This window comes from Stegostoma tigrinum, chromosome 17 (assembly GCF_030684315.1).
Source record: "Stegostoma tigrinum isolate sSteTig4 chromosome 17, sSteTig4.hap1, whole genome shotgun sequence".
Taxonomy (NCBI): Eukaryota; Metazoa; Chordata; class Chondrichthyes; order Orectolobiformes; family Stegostomatidae; genus Stegostoma; species Stegostoma tigrinum.
This window is the reverse complement of record NC_081370.1, coordinates 57,193,079-57,210,505: the sequence shown is the minus strand read 5'-3', so window position 1 is coordinate 57,210,505 and position 17,427 is coordinate 57,193,079. Positions and strand designations below refer to the sequence as shown.

The 17,427-nt window shown below is 45.2% G+C and overlaps 1 protein-coding gene across 11 annotated transcripts in view; it reads left to right on the top strand.

The window, feature by feature from the left end:
• The window catches only part of ano5a (anoctamin 5a), a 195,413-nt gene that overhangs the window by 112,377 nt on the left and 65,609 nt on the right, over nucleotides 1-17,427 (top strand). The gene's annotated exons all lie outside the window — the stretch shown is intronic.

Sequence of the window (17,427 nt, the reverse complement as noted above, 5' to 3'; positions counted from 1 at the left end):
TGAGGTATATTTCCATGAGTTTGGAAGAATGTGAGGTGATCTTATAGAAACATGTATGATTATGTGGGACTGATAGTGTAGATGCTAGGAGACATTTACCCTCCTGAAGGAGCCTAAAACCAGGGGGCATGGTTGCAAAGCACAAGGCTACACCTGCTATAATAAAGTGTGAAGCTGGATTCTCCAGCATCTGCAGTTCCCATTATCACAGGCTACACCTACTGTTGCCTCAGGAAAACATCCAACATAATTAAAGACCCCTCCCACCCCAGTTATATTGTCTTCTATCCTCATTCATCGTACAAAAGATACAGAAGTCTAAAAACAAATACCAACAGATTTAAGAACAGCTTCTTCGCTGCTGTTATATCTCTGCACCTTCACTGTAGCTGGAACACTCTATACTGCACTCTGTTCTGCTACGCTGATGTACTTGTGTAGGGTATGATTTGTCTAGTTAGCATGCATAACAATACTGTATCTCGGTGTGTGACAGTAATAAATCAAATCAAAATCTCCAAATAAGACTGAAAGAACGAGCAAATTGCACTCTTAGGGGGTCAGAAAGAACAAGGTGTGGAGCTGGATGAACACAGCAGGCCAAGCAGCATCTTAGGAGTTGAGGGGGTCATTCCTTTTTGGAATTTGTTTCCTTAGTCATTCACAGGATGGTAGCACTCTTCCATCACTCATCATCACCATGCTCTGGACAACTTCTTAGAATCTCAATCTCCATTTGAACCTCCTCAGACTGTGTAGGTGGGCTTCTCCAGCCTCCTTTCCTCCTTCAATGCCTCAAAAACAACATTGAGTTCTGTGGCCAAGAGCCTTGCCATGGGCTCCAGCTTCTGGCTTTCCTGCAAAATCTTTTGACTTGATTTATTTATTGCCACTTGTATTGTAGTCACGTTGTCACTTAAATGTGGTGAAAAGTGTTACATCATGTCACCTCTTTCCGGCACCATCTTAAAACACAGAAAATTAAACCAAAACATAGACTATAAAGCTAGAAGAATAAAGAAATAAAGTTCAACTTTACAGTCCTTCTTGTGATGTGTTTGGCCCTGGGTCTGGAGCAGCCAGCCCCAAGTCCCCTCGGTGTGCCTTCGGAATGGGAGTCACCACTCTGGTGTAACCTTGCCTCCACCAATGCTGCTGTGGCCGGACGTTGTGGCAAACTCTGGAACTTCCTTACCTCCGTCAAACGACAGCCTCTGTGGTTGCTGCCATGATACTTTTAAAGCAGTCCCACCGCCTCATTTAATCACCTCTGATCCATTCCTATGGCTTCCAGTGAGCAGGACAATATTTCTGTAGAAATGTAGCATTTAGAGGGAACAGTTCTTGATAACATGCAGCATGCTTTGTGTCTTTTCATATGCACGTAATGTGTTGAGTACTTACGAAGGCCCTAGTAATGGGATTTGACTGATCTAAGGCCCTGATTTGTCCTTGTCTTTATCTCAAACTATACTCAACAGCTGTTGGATTACATAAATTTGAGTATCAGTTTTCAGCAAATAGGTAACGAGCAGGTAACATTTATAGGGCCGTTTTGATTCAAAACTCTTTTATTTATCCAAAAATTATCTCTGTGACAGTGCTGTTTTGCTTAAGGGGAAAGGGTCAGAATTTCATCTCTGACAATGTTGCAGAATGCCTGATGGTAAGTTAGGAGTCCATTTTACACCCACTTGATATACAAGCAGGTGAAATAGGGCAGAGATTTGTTATCACAATTTTAATATTACTGTCTGATATAAATTTCTATTCTGATGATTCTGCATTTCTGTTTGCTTGGTAAACATTCCGAAGTTTAACAAACATAAAACAAAGGCAACAATTGGTGTGCGTCTATGCAGACATTCTCTCTTCAAAAAAAATGCACAAATATATTTTACCAAATTAAAGTGGTCCTATAGCTCTTTGTCAAATAATTTTTGAAGACATTTTGAGAAGAGTTAGAGTAGTTGGCTAAATGGTTCTAGGGCACCCTAGGTAATTAAGCCACACATGTTCAGACAGCATGACCCACACTGAGGGCCACGTCTGCTTTTGGAGGTAAGTGTTACTGTTTCATGATAATTTTAATGAATATTAAAGGATACAAAGCTACTTAGTGAAATTACAAAATAAAAATCGTAAAGTGGGCCTTCTTAAAATTGTTTAAACCCTAATTTGGGGCTTTAAAAATTTGCCTCACTGCGAAAAATTGGTAGTGGGTAACAAACTAATTTTCCAAAGGCACTTGTGAATTATACTGCTAAATTGCTGAATTTCCTTTGGTAAATCCCCAGGTGACAGATTTAGAACATAGAAAATAGAACATAGAACATTACAGCACAGTACAGGCCCTTCGGCCTTCGATGTTGTGCCGACCTGTCATACCGATCTCAAGCCCATCTAACCTACGCTATTCCATGTACGTCCATATGCATTTGTTCATGTAGAAAAGATACTTAAGTCGTAAAATATAATAGGGGGTCAAGCGGTTTAGGCTCAAAAATACTTTGATGAAAGATCTTTAATGAAACACTATAGCTTGATTAAAGTTATGAATATTTAGAATGTTGAAAATTGAACATGCTGTAAATAAAAATCGAAGTTTTAGCAGGCTCTGGAACTTCCTGCATCATTATGAGGTTATAAAGATCATGTAGTTGTCAATTATTGAAGCAAAAGTGAACGAAAGGCTAGGATAGAAACAATGTATTGGGCAAAGCCCTTCTGCTGGGCTTTTCCTGCAACTTCTGTTTTTGTTCTATTTTAAACATGCCTCAAAGAATAAGCTTTTGCACTGCTTTGTGGTAGAGAATTCCAAAGGTTCACAACCTTCTGGGTAAAAAGATTTCACACCGTCTTGGACCTAAATGCCATCCACCTTAATTTTAAATTGTGCTAGACTCCCCAAACAGGAGAAACATCTTACCTGCATCCAAGCATTTTTCCTTTCAAACATTTTGTAAGCTTCAATGAGGCACAATGTCCTGCAGTTACTATTTTGTTTTTATAGCAAAGCAAAATACAACAGCTGGCATTTGAAATTAAAACTCATCTATCATTCTCAACCCTTTGTGAGACAAGGGCCTGATAATCTCTAGAGTATTTTATTTGTTTGTTCGTGGGATTTGGACGTTGCTGGCTGGGTCAATATTTATTGTCCATTTACTAATTGCCTTGGGAGTGAGCTAACTTCTTGAACTGCTGCAGCCCATGAGATGCAGCTGCACCTATTGTGCTGTTAGAGAAGGGGTTCCAGGCTTTTAATGCAATGACAGTTGTACTAATTGTGGGATACTAATTGTGACTGCAGGGATTTTTATGCAGATTTTGGCATGTCACTTCAAAATAAAGCTCCTTTCAAAATGTTTAACTGATATGATCACTTCTCTTTAGCTTTCAGATCTCAGATACTGCTGTGTAATGAGTCATCCTTTTGTGTATAATTCCTGTGGGCTGCATCAGCTTTCTTACAAGCTTAAGTTAGAGTCTGTGCCTTACATTCCTATCAGTTTACCCATTCTGTGCAAAAATTAACACAGTTTGCCGAATCCTCTGTCATCATTTCAATGATTTATCATATCATTCTGCTTCTCCAGCTCATCTCTAGCGGCTTCATTTATATCTTTTTAACAATTAATGTTTAGTGTATTCAGATGGCATTTTCCTGTCGGTGCACAGAAGTTACATTGTTTTGTCTGCTTGTGTTAGAAATAGCAGACATGCAGTAAATTGAGGCATGTCTTATGAAGGCTCATCTTGCACATGATAATTTCAGGATAGGGTTTTGATTAGCTCACTTGGCTGGTCTGCAATGCAGTGTGATGCTGACAGTGCAGGTTTAATTCACTCATTGGCTGAGGTTATCATGAAGGACTCCTCAACCTTTCCACTCGTCTGAGGCTCGCATGGAAACCCTCAGGTTAAACCACCACTTCTACTGAGAGACAGTAAGAACTGCCGATGCTGGAGCCAGAGATAACACAGAGTGGAGTTGGAGGAACACAGGCCAGGCAGTATCAGAGGAGCAGTAAAGTTGATGTTTTGGTTCGAGACCCTTCTTCAGAAATGGGGGAGGGGGAAGGGAGCTCAGAATTAAATAGAGAGGGGAGGGGTGAGGCTGGGAAAGGTAGGTGTGATGGTGATAGGTGAGTGCAGATAGGGAGTGGTGGGGATTGGTCAATGAGGTGGGAGGATTAGATAGGTGGGAGAGAAGATGGGCCTCCTCCAGTGCCACAGTGACACCACCCAGAAACTGGAGGAGCAGCGCCTCATTTTCCACCTCAGGAGCATACAGCCCAATGGCCTAAATGTGGACTTCACCAGTTTCAAAATCTCCCCACCCCTAGCCTCATCCCATGATCACCCCTCCAATTTTTCTCTGCCTCCTTGACCTGATACAGCCTGTCCATCTTCTTCCCCACCTATCCACCTCTCCCACCCGACTGACTTCGAATAAGAGAGCAGCCCTGTGATTTGGTAGGACTGTGGCAATTTTACTTTTAATTTCAGAGTTTATATTCGCACGAGTTTGTGTCCAACACAATGTTTTCTCTACTATACATTCCATTACCTCCTGTAACACAAGAAATGAACAATGGATATTGTGGTTTGAAGAATCCAACAGGCTTAATTACATTTAAGTATTATGTACCTTGCTCAGGCATGAGAGTGCCTGGGCTAATATCAAGCTGTCAGGATTGTAACAAGGGGTGTGCAGAGAGCTATGCTTCAAGTGACCAAGGCAGGACGGACTACGAGATCTTTAGATGCTTTATCTGTTCAAATCACATCCTCTGATAGACAGATACAAGAGGCATGATTCTGAAAGGTGCTTATGCTGACGTACTGACTAAGCCAACATATCAGTGGCTCAGTGGTGAGCACTACAGCCTCTCAGCACCAGGGACCCGGATTCGACTCCAGCCTCAGCAACTGTCTATGTGCTGTTTGCACATTCTCCCCCTGCCTGCTTGGGTTTCCTCCCACAGTCCAGAGATGTGCAGGTTCGGGTGCATTGGCCATGCTAAATTTCCCATGGAGCCCAGGGATGTGCAGGCTAGGGTGGATTACCATGGGAAATGTATGGTTACAGGGATCAGGTAGGGGTGGGTCTGGGTCTGGGTGGGATACTGTTCAGAGGGATAGTGTATTCTTGACTGGCTGAATGGTCTGTTTCCACACTGTAGGGATTCCATAATTCTCCTCAAACTCTTCGGACCCAACATTGTAAACTCGGCCGTATGTCAGGCACCACTCCTGGAATTCTTCTTTCCATCTTATTTTTAATTACAGCTGGTGCAAAGCCAAGATGAGCTGGGCCTTTTAAACAGCTCTCCATTATCGACAGCCACCAAGGCTGAGAGTTATCTCTATCCAAAGTACAACTCACCCAACTTCACCTGGCACTTACCTCCCCTGCTGTGGGAAAGATGTTGTTAAACGTGTAAGGGTGCAGAAAGGTTTACAAGGATGATGCCAGCGTTGGAGGGTTTGTGCTATGAGAGAGGCTGAATAAGCTGAGGCTGTTTTCCCTGGAGCATTGGAGGCTGAGGAGTCATCTTATAGAGGTCTATAAAATCATGAGGGATGTGGAAAGGGTGAAGAACCAAGGTCACTTTCCTAGGCTAAGGAAGCCCGAGACCAAAGGGCATGGGTTTAAAGTGACAGGGGAAAAATATAAAAGGGACCTATGGGGCAACTTTTTCGCACAAGGGGCGGTGCGTGTATGGATTGAGGTGCCAGAGAAAGTGGTGGAGGCTTTAAACTTTACAATAGTTTAAAGGCATCTGGATGGCTATATGAGTAGGAATTGTTTATAACGATACGGGCCAAATGCTGGAAAATGGGATTAGATTAAGATATTTGGTCGGCATGGATGAGTTGGACCGAAGGGTCTGCTTCCTTGCTTTACATCTCTATGACTCGTCTCAGCAATGACAATCTGACCCTTTGCCTCTCCAGCCCAGTTCTGCTGCTTGTCCATACCTGTCCAGTTGCATTTTGAACATCATGACAATGTTGAAAGTTAACAGAAACAACATGGCCAGTTCTGCTGGTGACCCCGATGGCCCCCAACCTACTTTGCTGTCTCCTCACGTTGAATTTGGATCTGTCAACCTTGGATCACAGCCGATCAGTCATCGAGAATGCCAGCTTCTACGTCCCCAGTGTTTCCTCTTTACAGTTATATCTCTTTTCTCCCACCACTGAAACCCAAAGCTGCTTTGTAAAGCATTCAGCAGGTGAATAGGTGTCCTTTATCAACAGTCTTCAGCTCATTGAGAACGATGGTTTCTCTCTCTGCTCCTTATGCAAAGTCAGATACATCTGTCACCCCAGTGCTGCCAAGTCTCTCTCCTTCTGCCTGGCAGATGCAGATGATGAATTTTGAAGATCTGGGCATCAGGCTTGTTCAGGCCCATGGTGCCCCTCCTCATTTTGCTTGTGTCCCTACCCTCTTCATGGTTCCCTTTCCTTCACTCTGCCCCTCATCCTTCTCTATGCTCCTTCTCCTTTTATGATGCTCTTCCCTCATTTTTTCCATCCTCTCTTTCATAAGCCTCTCCCCATCACAGTGCTGTTACCTCTCACTTGGGTCCGTCCCAAATCCTTTAGAGAAGGAGACTGATCTCCTTACTGGATCTGGCCTGCATGCAACTCCAGACTCTCTGCAATATGGTTGACTCTTAATTGCCATCTGGGCAATTAGGGATCGGCCAGAAATGCTGTCCCAACTAGTGACATGGTCATCCAGTAAATTAACGGGGGGGATGGTCCTCCTTCGCTGTACCCCTTCTCTTTGCCCCATCTCTACCCACTGTGTGCCTCCTGTACCTCGCTCACCGAGCCCCTTCCCCTTCCATGTGCACTCCCCCTTGCATTAAGCCCCTTATCCCTCCCACTCCCTCACGCCACCCATATCCACCTCATTGTCATCACCCTTCCCATCACTGCATCTCCCCCTGTTCCCTACTCCAGCCCAGCCAGGAATCTTATGTCAATATGTGAAGAGGTTGCCCAGATGGATCTGTTCCTGGCAGCAAAGTTTATGTAGTATATGTAAATATTATGTGTGTACATGTTAAAATCAGCAGTTAGTAAAAGAAATAGGGAAATTGGATTGCTGCAGGAAATAGGAATCCAACAGCAGTTAAATAGTACATGTTATCTTGTGGTCTTTTGATACCAATAATTATTGCAGTGGTCAGACAAAAAATACAGAAAACATGATTTTAATAGACCACATGAAAGGGCCCTGTGATACTGCCACCTTGTGCTAGCTGCAGAAAAGGGTACAATATTGTGCAGAAAGAAATAAGAACATTTTGAAATGAAGGTTGTGTGGTGAACTGTGTAGGTGGATGCTATGGGTTCTGGTTAAGCCGTATTAGGCAAAAGAATTGCTTAAAACCTCAAGACGTTATAATTATAAAATGTATTCACTGTAATTTTACTTGGCAAATTGGGATCTGCAGAACCATTCACTGGCAGCAGGAATAGTTTAAACGTTAATGGTGAAATGCAAGTTGGTTAAGCACTTAAAAGGGAGAGCACTGCAAGGCCATAGGGAAAGTGGGAGACTCATTAGCTAGCATGCTCTAGAGCAGTTTGGAGTGTACACTTTCTATAATAGCCTAATGTCAATCCAGCGATTTGATTCTAGATCTTTAGAATCAGCCTGTTCAGAGATGTTACTACACCTCTGAAACAGGTGGAACTTGAACTTGGACCTCCTGGCCCAAAAGAAGGGACACTACCTCTAAACCACAAGAGCCCATATTTGATTCCCTGTAGCTAATAATGAGCTGGCTTGCGGTTGTAGTATTGATTTACCATGGCCATTCAACACTATGCCTTCGTATGTTGTTACCCTAGTGATGAACTGCAGTTCATTTTCACTTGACTGACTGATGCAATAAATTAAATACAAAGCTTCCCTGACGCTTTGGTTTAAGCTGCATGATCTGTATGTAAATTGACTACTTGAACTTCTGCCAATTGGGAAGTCACCTGTTCATATTTGGAGCTTGGAGCAATCAGACATCAGCTGAACAACCTACTAGCGTGTGACTGGTCCACAAGGCGCCAATAAATTTGTGCAAGGTGTTTAGAATGTTGGTGTGCAAGCAAGTAGGAATGTTGGCCTTTATTGCAAGGGCATTAGAGTATGGGCATAAAGATATCTTGTTAAAGTTGTACAAGGTTTTGGTGAGACCACATCTGGAATACTGTGGGCAGTTTAGGTCTCCGCATCTAAGAGATGTACTTGACATCAGATGTGGTACAGCAAAGGTTTGATAAATTGGCAGGTGGGATGAGGGAATTGTTCTACACTGAGAGGTTGAAAAAAATTGAACCTATATTCTCTAGACTTTTGGAAGTTGACCTCATTGGAATGTAAAGGATTTTACATTATTGGGCTGCTATACATGATGCAACAGTGCTTATTATTATCTCATGTGACATACAAAACTGGATATTTATTGTGGAATTCAAGAATTGAACAACTAATTATGATATGTCGATATTGCATACCACAGGCACAGAAGTGTCTGGGCTAATATTTACTCCATTGAGTTACAACAGAAGAGCATGCCTCCAGTAGGAGGTCATGTTTTAAGTGATCCCTGGTAAGATGGTGTATGGTGATCATCTACCCTTAGGTCACAAACTATGATACAGTAAAGATATCATTAACATGTTTCTTAAAGGCAAACTGACAAACAGACTGTGAGACATCTACCACAAGAGCTCCCTACTGAGTAGGCAGAAATTGTTTGCGTTTCTGTTAGAGCCATTCTGTACTGGTGAGTTCTGTCTGTACTATAAAACAAGCACGTTTTTGTTGTGACTATGTGAGACTTGTTGCGCAGAAAAAATCTTTGCAGCCAATAATTCATTTTACACTTATGACATTTTCATGGAGCTTGAACTTCCTTTTGTGTACATACATGAAGGTCAGAGAGTCAATGAAACAGAATTATACAGAACAAAAATGGAGAGCAGCCAAGATGATGAGAAATGCCAAGATTAATAACATGGAATAGGAATAAGGTTACAGAAGGAGAGTATGCATCAGTATTTTAGGAGTTCAGGTCTATATCTCTTCAGTTAAAGGGAAAAGCCATTGCTTCTCTATTTGTTGAATCTAGTAGACTGTGAATTCATTCTGTTTGTGGTAGTTTGCAGAAACTGAACTTGTCTCACAAACGTAGCAGCTTTGACCTCTGTAACTGGGTTGCATTCCTGTTCTCCCCCATCTCCCTAACAATGGTTCTTGGAATTTATAGAAAATTTCACAGAGGATGCATTTGGCCTGTAGCCCTGTGAGTTTCAAATGCTCATCCAAAACATTTCTCAAGTGTCTTGAAGGTCCCTGCCTCTACCACCCTGCTAAGCAGTGAATTCCAGATATAATGGGAACTGCAGATGCTGGAGAATTCCAAGATAATCAAATGTGAGGCTGGATGAACACAGCAGGCCAAGCAGCATCTCAGGAGCACAAAAGCTGACGTTTCGGGCCTAGAACCTTCATCAGAGAGGGGGATGGGGAGAGGGAGCTGGAATGAATAGGGAGAGAGGGGGAGGCGGACCGAAGATGGAGAGTAAAGAAGATAGGTGGAGAGAGTATAGGTGGGGAGGTAGGGAGGGGATAGGTCAGTCCAGGGAAGACGGACAGGTCAAGGAGGTGGGATGAGGTTAGTAGGTAGCTGGGGGTGCGGCTTGGTGTGGGAGGAAGGGATGGGTGAGAGGAAGAACCGGTTAGGGAGGCAGAGACAGGTTGGAATGGTTTTGGGATGCAGTGGGTGGGGGGGAAGAGCTGGGCTGGTTGTGTAGTGCAGTGGGGGGAGGGGACGAACTAGGCTGGTTTAGGGATGCAGTAGGGGAAGGGGAGATTTTGAAACTGGTGAAGTCCACATTGATACCATATGGCTGCAGGGTTCCCAGGCGGAATATGAGTTGCTGTTCCTGCAACCTTCGGGTGGCATCATTGTGGCAGTGCAGGAGGCCCATGATGGACATGTCATCAAGAGAATGGGAGGGGGAGTGGAAATGGTTAGCGACTGGGAGGTGCAGTTGTTTGTTGCGAACTGAGCGGAGGTGTTCTGCAAAGCGGTCTCCAAGCCTCCGCTTGGTTTCCCCTATGTAGAGGAAGCCACACCAGGTACAGTGGATGCAGTATACCACATTGGCAGATGTGCAGGTGAACCTCTGCTTAATGTGGAATGTCATCTTGGGGCCTGCGATAGGGGTGAGGGAGGAGGTGTGGGGACAAGTGTAGCATTTCCTGCGGTTGCAGGGGAAGGTGCCGGGTGTGGTGGGGTTGGAGGGCAGTGTGGAGCGAACAAGGGAGTCACGGAGAGAGTGGTCTCTCCGGAAAGCAGACAGGGGAGGGGATGGAAAAATGTCTTGGGTGGTGGGGTCGGATTGTAAATGGCGGAAGTGTCGGAGGATGGTGCGTTGTATCCGGAGGTTGGTAGGGTGGTGTGTGAGAACGAGGGGGATCCTCTTGGGGCGGTTGTGGCGGGGGTGGGGTGTGAGGGATGTGTTGCGGAAAATACGGGAGAAGCGGTCAAGGGCGTTCTCGATCACTGTGGGGGGAAAGTTGCGGTCCTTAAAGAACTTGGACATCTGGGATGTGCGGGAGTGGAATGTCTTATCGTGGGAGCAGATGCGGCGGAGGCGGAGGAATTGGGAATAGGGGATGGAATCCCAGATGCTCATCATCCACTAGGTGAATTTTTTTTCTCAAATTTTCTCTTTGATAAAGTCTAGTTGGAGGTGATTCTGCTACCACACAACCCAACTCAGAAACTGCTCACACCATGTTCCGAGTTTTCTGTCACCTTCTACCTGCCCACATCTTCCAGGGTACATCCTGTGGAGCTTGGCAGTTCTAGGCCATTAGCTGATGGGTGGGCTGGTCAACTCCTGATCGAGCTTGTGTGATGGGGATCACATCAAGGCAGGGTGAGAAGGTTGTGGGCGAGACTGGCATTCCATTTAATATGTGCCCCCACCAACACCACCTCATCCGCTCGCTGGGGGCCATAAAATAGCATCTGCACCCTAAAGATGCCAGCTTAACCGTAAACTGGCTATATCAACTGAATGAGAGATAATGGGAACTGCAGATGCTGGAGATTCCAAGATAATAAAATGTGAGGCTGGATGAACACAGCAGGCCAAGCAGCATCTCAGGAGCACAAAAGCTGACGTTTCGGGCCTAGACCCTTCATCAGAGAGGGGGATGGGGGGAGGGAACTGGAATAAATAGGGAGAGAGGGGGAGGCGGACTGAAGATGGAGAGTAAAGAAGATAGGCGGAGAGAGTGTAGGTGGGGAGGTAGGGAGGGGATAGGTCAGTCCAGGGAAGACGGACAGGTCAAGGAGGTGGGATGAGGTTAGTAGGTAGCGGGGGGTGCGGCTTGGGGTGGGAGGAAGGGATGGGTGAGAGGAAGAACCGGTTAGGGAGGCAGAGACAGGTTGGACTGGTTTTGGGATGCAGTGGGTGGGGGGGAAGAGCTGGGCTGGTTGTGTGGTGCAGTGGGGGGAGGGGATGAACTGGGCTGGTTGAGGGATGCAGTAGGGGAAGGGGAGATTTTGAAACTGGTGAAGTCCACATTGATACCATATGGCTGCAGGGTTCCCAGGCGGAATATGAGTTGCTGTTCCTGCAACCTTCGGGTGGCATCATTGTGGCAGTGCAGGAGGCCCATGATGGACATGTCATCAAGAGAATGGGAGGGGGAGTGGAAATGGTTAGCGACTGGGAGGTGCAGTTGTTTGTTGCGAACTGAGCGGAGGTGTTCTGCAAAGCGGTCCCCAAGCCTCCGCTTGGTTTCCCCAATGTAAAGGAAGCCGCACCGGGTACAGTGGATGCAGTATACCACATTGGCAGATGTGCAGGTGAACCTCTGCTTGATGTGGAATGTCATTTCCCGCGACACATCCCTCACACCCCGCCCCCGCCACAACCGCCCCAAGAGGATCCCCCTCGTTCTCACACACCACCCTCCCAACCTCCGGATACAACGCATTATCCTCCGACACTTCCGCCATTTACAATCCGACCCCACCACCCAAGACATTTTTCCATCCCCTCCCCTGTCTGCTTTCCGGAGAGACCACTCTCTCCGTGACTCCCTTGTTCGCTCCACACTGCCCTCCAACCCCACCACACCGGGCACCTTCCCCTGCAACCGCAGGAAATGCTACACTTGTCCCCACACCTCCTCCCTCACCCCCATCCCAGGCCCCAAGATGACATTCCACATCAAGCAGAGGTTCACCTGCACATCTGCCAATGTGGTATACTGCATCCACTGTACCCGGTGCGGCTTCCTCTACATTGGGGAAACCAAGCGGAGGCTTGGGGACCGCTTTGCAGAACACCTCCGCTCAGTTCGCAACAAACAACTGCACCTCCCAGTCGCAAACCATTTCCACTCCCCCTCCCATTCTCTAGATGGGATGTCCATCATGGGCCTCCTGCAGTGCCACAATGATGCCACCCGAAGGTTGCAGGAACAGCAACTCATATTCCGCCTGGGAACCCTGCAGCCATATGGTATCAATGTGGACTTCACCAGTTTCAAAATCTCCCCTTCCCCTACTGCATCCCTAAACCAGCCCAGTTCATCCCCTCCCCCCACTGCACCACACAACCAGCCCAGCTCTTCCCCCCCACCCACTGCATCCCAAAACCAGTCCAACCTGTCTCTGCCTCCCTAACCGGTTCTTCCTCTCACCCATCCCTTCCTCCCACCCCAAGCCGCACCCCCCGCTACCTACTAACCTCATCCCACCTCCTTGAGCTGTCCGTCTTCCCTGGACTGACCTATCCCCTCCCTACCTCCCCACCTATACTCTCTCCACCTATCTTCTTTACTCTCCATCTTCGGTCCGCCTCCCCCTCTCTCCCTATTTATTCCAGTTCCCTCCCCCCATCCCCCTCTCTGATGAAGGGTCTAGGCCCGAAACGTCAGCTTTTGTGCTCCTGAGATGCTGCTTGGCCTGCTGTGTTCATCCAGCCTCACATTTTATTATCTATATCAACTGAATGCTCTTTTAGCCAAAAATTAAACTATAATGGATACTTCCATTGTCTGTGAAATACTTTCTCTAAGTATTAATCTTAGTTTTATTATTGCTCTCGCTCTCACCACGTCAGCAAGCAAGACGGTTAGGCTGAAATAGTTGGAAAGTATGAGCGCACTGATTAACTTCGGGGTCTCGAATGTACCTGTCACTCCCTAGGGAGAAACACAGTCTGCCCACAAGACTTCAATGAGGCAGCAGTATGTGAAAACATGCTCACTCATTTTGTGGCTGTGACACAGCATCTTTACTGTTCTCTGAAGGAAAGTGGCTTCCGTTTTAAAGAATACTTGTATTTAATGTACTTCCTTCTGTTAAAGGATTTGCCTTAGGGATCTCACTTGTCCTGTGAATTGAGATGCTGTTTAACAGACCCTATTTGCTGTGTGAGCAGACTGTGTTCGTTTACTGTACGTCTCAAGGTAATTCTTAGCCCCCACCACCCCCACAAACCTTGGCTAACACAGTGCAAAACATTGGCACACTAGAATCAAAACTCACTGCATTTTTTTGTAATCATTTGAAATGAGTTTTATTTACACAGCATTTCTGTCATAAGTGATTCACTTGTGAGGAGTGAATTTTCGAGACTTATAAGCGACTCTTGCACAGGCAAATGGAGGATAGTAAAATGCAGGGTAGATTGATCTTACTAAGATAATAGGTAGGCACAATATTGTGGGCCAAAGGGCCTGTACTGTTCTATGTTCTCATTGGAGGAACAAATAGCACAGATACCAAGTTGCCATGTCTTCCTGGCTTGCAGGTAATGGAGAACTCAAAGGGAGGTGGGCAAGGGGACAGGAGTCATCCTGTTGTCGTGGGTAACTGTCACACCTTTTCCAATCCTAAAGTAGTTCTGCAGAGTGGAGCAGCAGAGCAGCATACCATTACAGTGTTGGAATGGTGTAGTGTATGTCCCAGCTGTTTTGTAGTCTTCAGTGCTAATAGTCTTTGTTCTTCCCTTGGGCTGATGCATGGGAACACCTGACCTTCTCCCAAGAAGATGATGGTTCATTACCCTGGACAATTATCCTCTCTCTGATGCATTAACCAACCTTATTTGGCATCCCATCTTTTGTGAACAGGCAGTCTATGCTGTGACAAATATCCATCTGAAGCCTTTATGGGTATTTACCCATAATATCAGGACTACCATCGCCTCCATTTGAAGGTCCTTTAAAGAACCAAAAAATACTATTCTCCCAAACACTACTCTATATATTTGCTGAAAGCTACTGACGATTCTTCCACAGTTAAGTGAGGTTACATGTGACACAGGAAATATTAAACCCAAAACACAACAAGAATTCAGTTCCGAAGCGGATCCCAGTTTCCAACAGTTCGGGTACAGCGTCCTTCTGTGGGACAGCCCTTTAATACCTGTCGACCCCTCTGTGGGACTTGGGACCTCCAGGCTACGTGATTCCCTTGGCTGCTTTATCACAGGCACAATGCAAGCCAGAATATAAAATTGCTCCAGTCGAGGGCCATAAGCTATCTCCTGTGTAGACATTGTTATGACAAGTTTATGTCATGGAGCTACATTCCAATGTAGCTATCCCTCCCTCTGCTCTCACCCCCACTCCAATTTCCCAGCATTCCCACCTCCAAGCCAATCACCAGGAGTCTAGATAAATTCTGCCCAAAGCAGAATCCTTCTGCAGGGAAGTATTTTAAAACCGAGTAGAGGCACATATAGGGTGAATAGCCAAGGCTTTTTCCCAGGGTAGGGGAGTCCAAAACTAGTTTTAAGGTGAGAGGGGAAAGATTTAAAATCGACCTAAGGGTTGACCTTTTCACATAAAGTGTGGTGTGTGTATGGAATGATGTGCCAGAGGAAGTGGTGGAGGCTGGTAAAAGGCATCTGGATGGGTATTGAATAGGAAGAATTTAAGAGGGATATGGGCCAAATGCTGGCAAATGGGACTAAATTAATTTAGGAAATCTGGGTGGCATGGACAAGTAGGACCGAAGGGTCTGTTTCCATGCTGTGTGACTCTATGACTGAGAGATTCCTATTTTTCGATACCATTTACTGAGGTGACTCTTGCTGGAAGGCTTAGTGCTAGGCCTGTGTTTTGAACTTACCTACACTGCCTTAGCACATTGCTGACCACTCTGAAAGCTCCAACAACTCATCAGTTGTGAGTTTCTGTCCTTTTGCCAGTTTTCTTTGCTCTCTCCACATGTTTCATGTTGACACAAACCATTCGGGCTTGTTTAGGTTTTATCTCTTTCATTGATATGAAGCTTCAGAGCCTGGCACAGGCCGAAATGTATTAGGCCTCTACAAGTATAGAGGAGAAAGGTTCCACATATTACATTTGAGCTACTTTCTTATAAATCACGTAGCAGTACACACTAATTCAGCAAATCTATGACTTGACCAAGTTGCCCACCCTGCCTTGCTCCCACAGTGCAGTCCTTCATGCATCTTCAGTCAAACGTATAATTTCCCCTCGAATGTTCCATGTGACTACTATGAAAGAAGCATGTGGCCATTCTCTGCCACAGAAATCTGTTGGGGCCCATTCATTAGATGTATCCAAGAGGAAGATAGATGTGGCCCTTGCAGCTAAAGGGATCAAGGGGTATGGACAGACAGCGAGAATGGGATACTGAGATTGCATGATCAGCCGTGTTCATTTTGAATGGTGACGCAGGCTCAAAAGGACAAATGACCTATTCCTGCCCCAAATTTCAAAGTTTCTTAGCAACCAGTATCAGGAAAGTGAAACAGTCATATGGTGAAAGGAAATTAATGCATTAAAAGGAAGTAGTGGATTACGAGTCTCATCCCAGATTTAATGGATAAGGAAAATGTGTTCATAACACAGCTGGACAAGCTGAACATCAAACCACATATCCTTCCAATGACCATAAATTGAACATAAGACATAGGAGCAGAAGTAGGCCATTCAGCCCACATGGTCTGTTCTGTCATTGAACCAGATTACAGGTGATCTGATAACCCTCAACCTCACTTTCCTGCCTTTTCTCCTACAAGTTAAAAATCTGGTAGGCAGGGAGAGATTCCTGGTCGGCCGTACACTGAAGAGAATATTGAAACTCCACTTCCATTGTCCATAGCATCAGACTCCCCTCTGATGCTGCCTGGCCTGCTGTGTTCCTCCAGCTCAACACTGTGTTATCTTTGTTGTGTACGAGCATGTGTAGTCTCAGCAGCATGGACTTCCTGATTGAACTTTAACACACTATCACCATTCCATACAGAGCAGGAGTCTGGAGTCAGTACAGGTTCATTTACTGAACTGCCAATGCTGGAGAATCTGAGATAATAAGGTGTAGAGCTGGATGAACACAGCAGGCCAAGTAGCATCAGAGAGGCAGGAAAGCTGACGTTCTGGGTCTAGACCCTTCTTCAGAAAACCCTTCTTCTTTCATGTTGAATAAGCTCTCTGGAGAGACACGTCACTGTTTGCTGTTATGTGTCAAGGTTAGATTAATTACTGGTTAAGGAATTAACAAAACCAAGGCTGACTAATCTCTGTGCTTGCAGACCAGCAGTCCAGTTTACCAGCGATGTTTTTGTTTTAATCTTCACCTCCAGCCAGCCATTTACCCAAACTGTCCTGGGCATAGCTTGTGAATGAAAAATTGCCACTGGTCTAATTGAGTGGGAGGTTCCTTTAAAAGTGAGTCAGAAGTACTTTTTTTTGGAACTTCCTTATTGTCCATGAAAGAGCTACTTCAGTGACACAGTGACCTCAAAGATACTTTATCTTGTGTAAGAACAATTATTGGAGTTTGGAAGAATGCAAGGCAAATTTATTGAAACATATTAGATTCTTGGGTGACTTGCTAGGGTTGATGAGGAGAGGCTCCTTCCATAGATTCTTAAGGAGATTGAAACTAGGCACAGCCTCAGTGTGAATGGTTACACCAAAACCGTTTATAACTGGACCAAGATTCCCCCATTTTTGTCTATTTCCACACTTTTATTAGGATCCAACATACCATTTAACTTCTCAATTGCTTGTTGTCCCCATATGCCAGCCTTCTGTGTTTCATGTATGAAGACACCCCTATGTAAGGGATGCTAGCGAATAAATTTATGTCAATTGTTTGATTTGTAAAAAGCAGATTAAAAGTGATTTTGCTCATTTGAAAATCTCCGCACTGGGCAACAGTCTGTCGCACCTTCAAAAAATGGTAATTATTCACTGAATTTTATAGCCCAAGAGAATGCCTATTGTCTGTCTTGACAATTGTCAATTGCCTACTAGTTCCTTCGTAAACAAAAACTGTGTGCTTTCTCCCACACTCCTGCCTTTTTCCCCCACACTACTGCCTTTCTCCA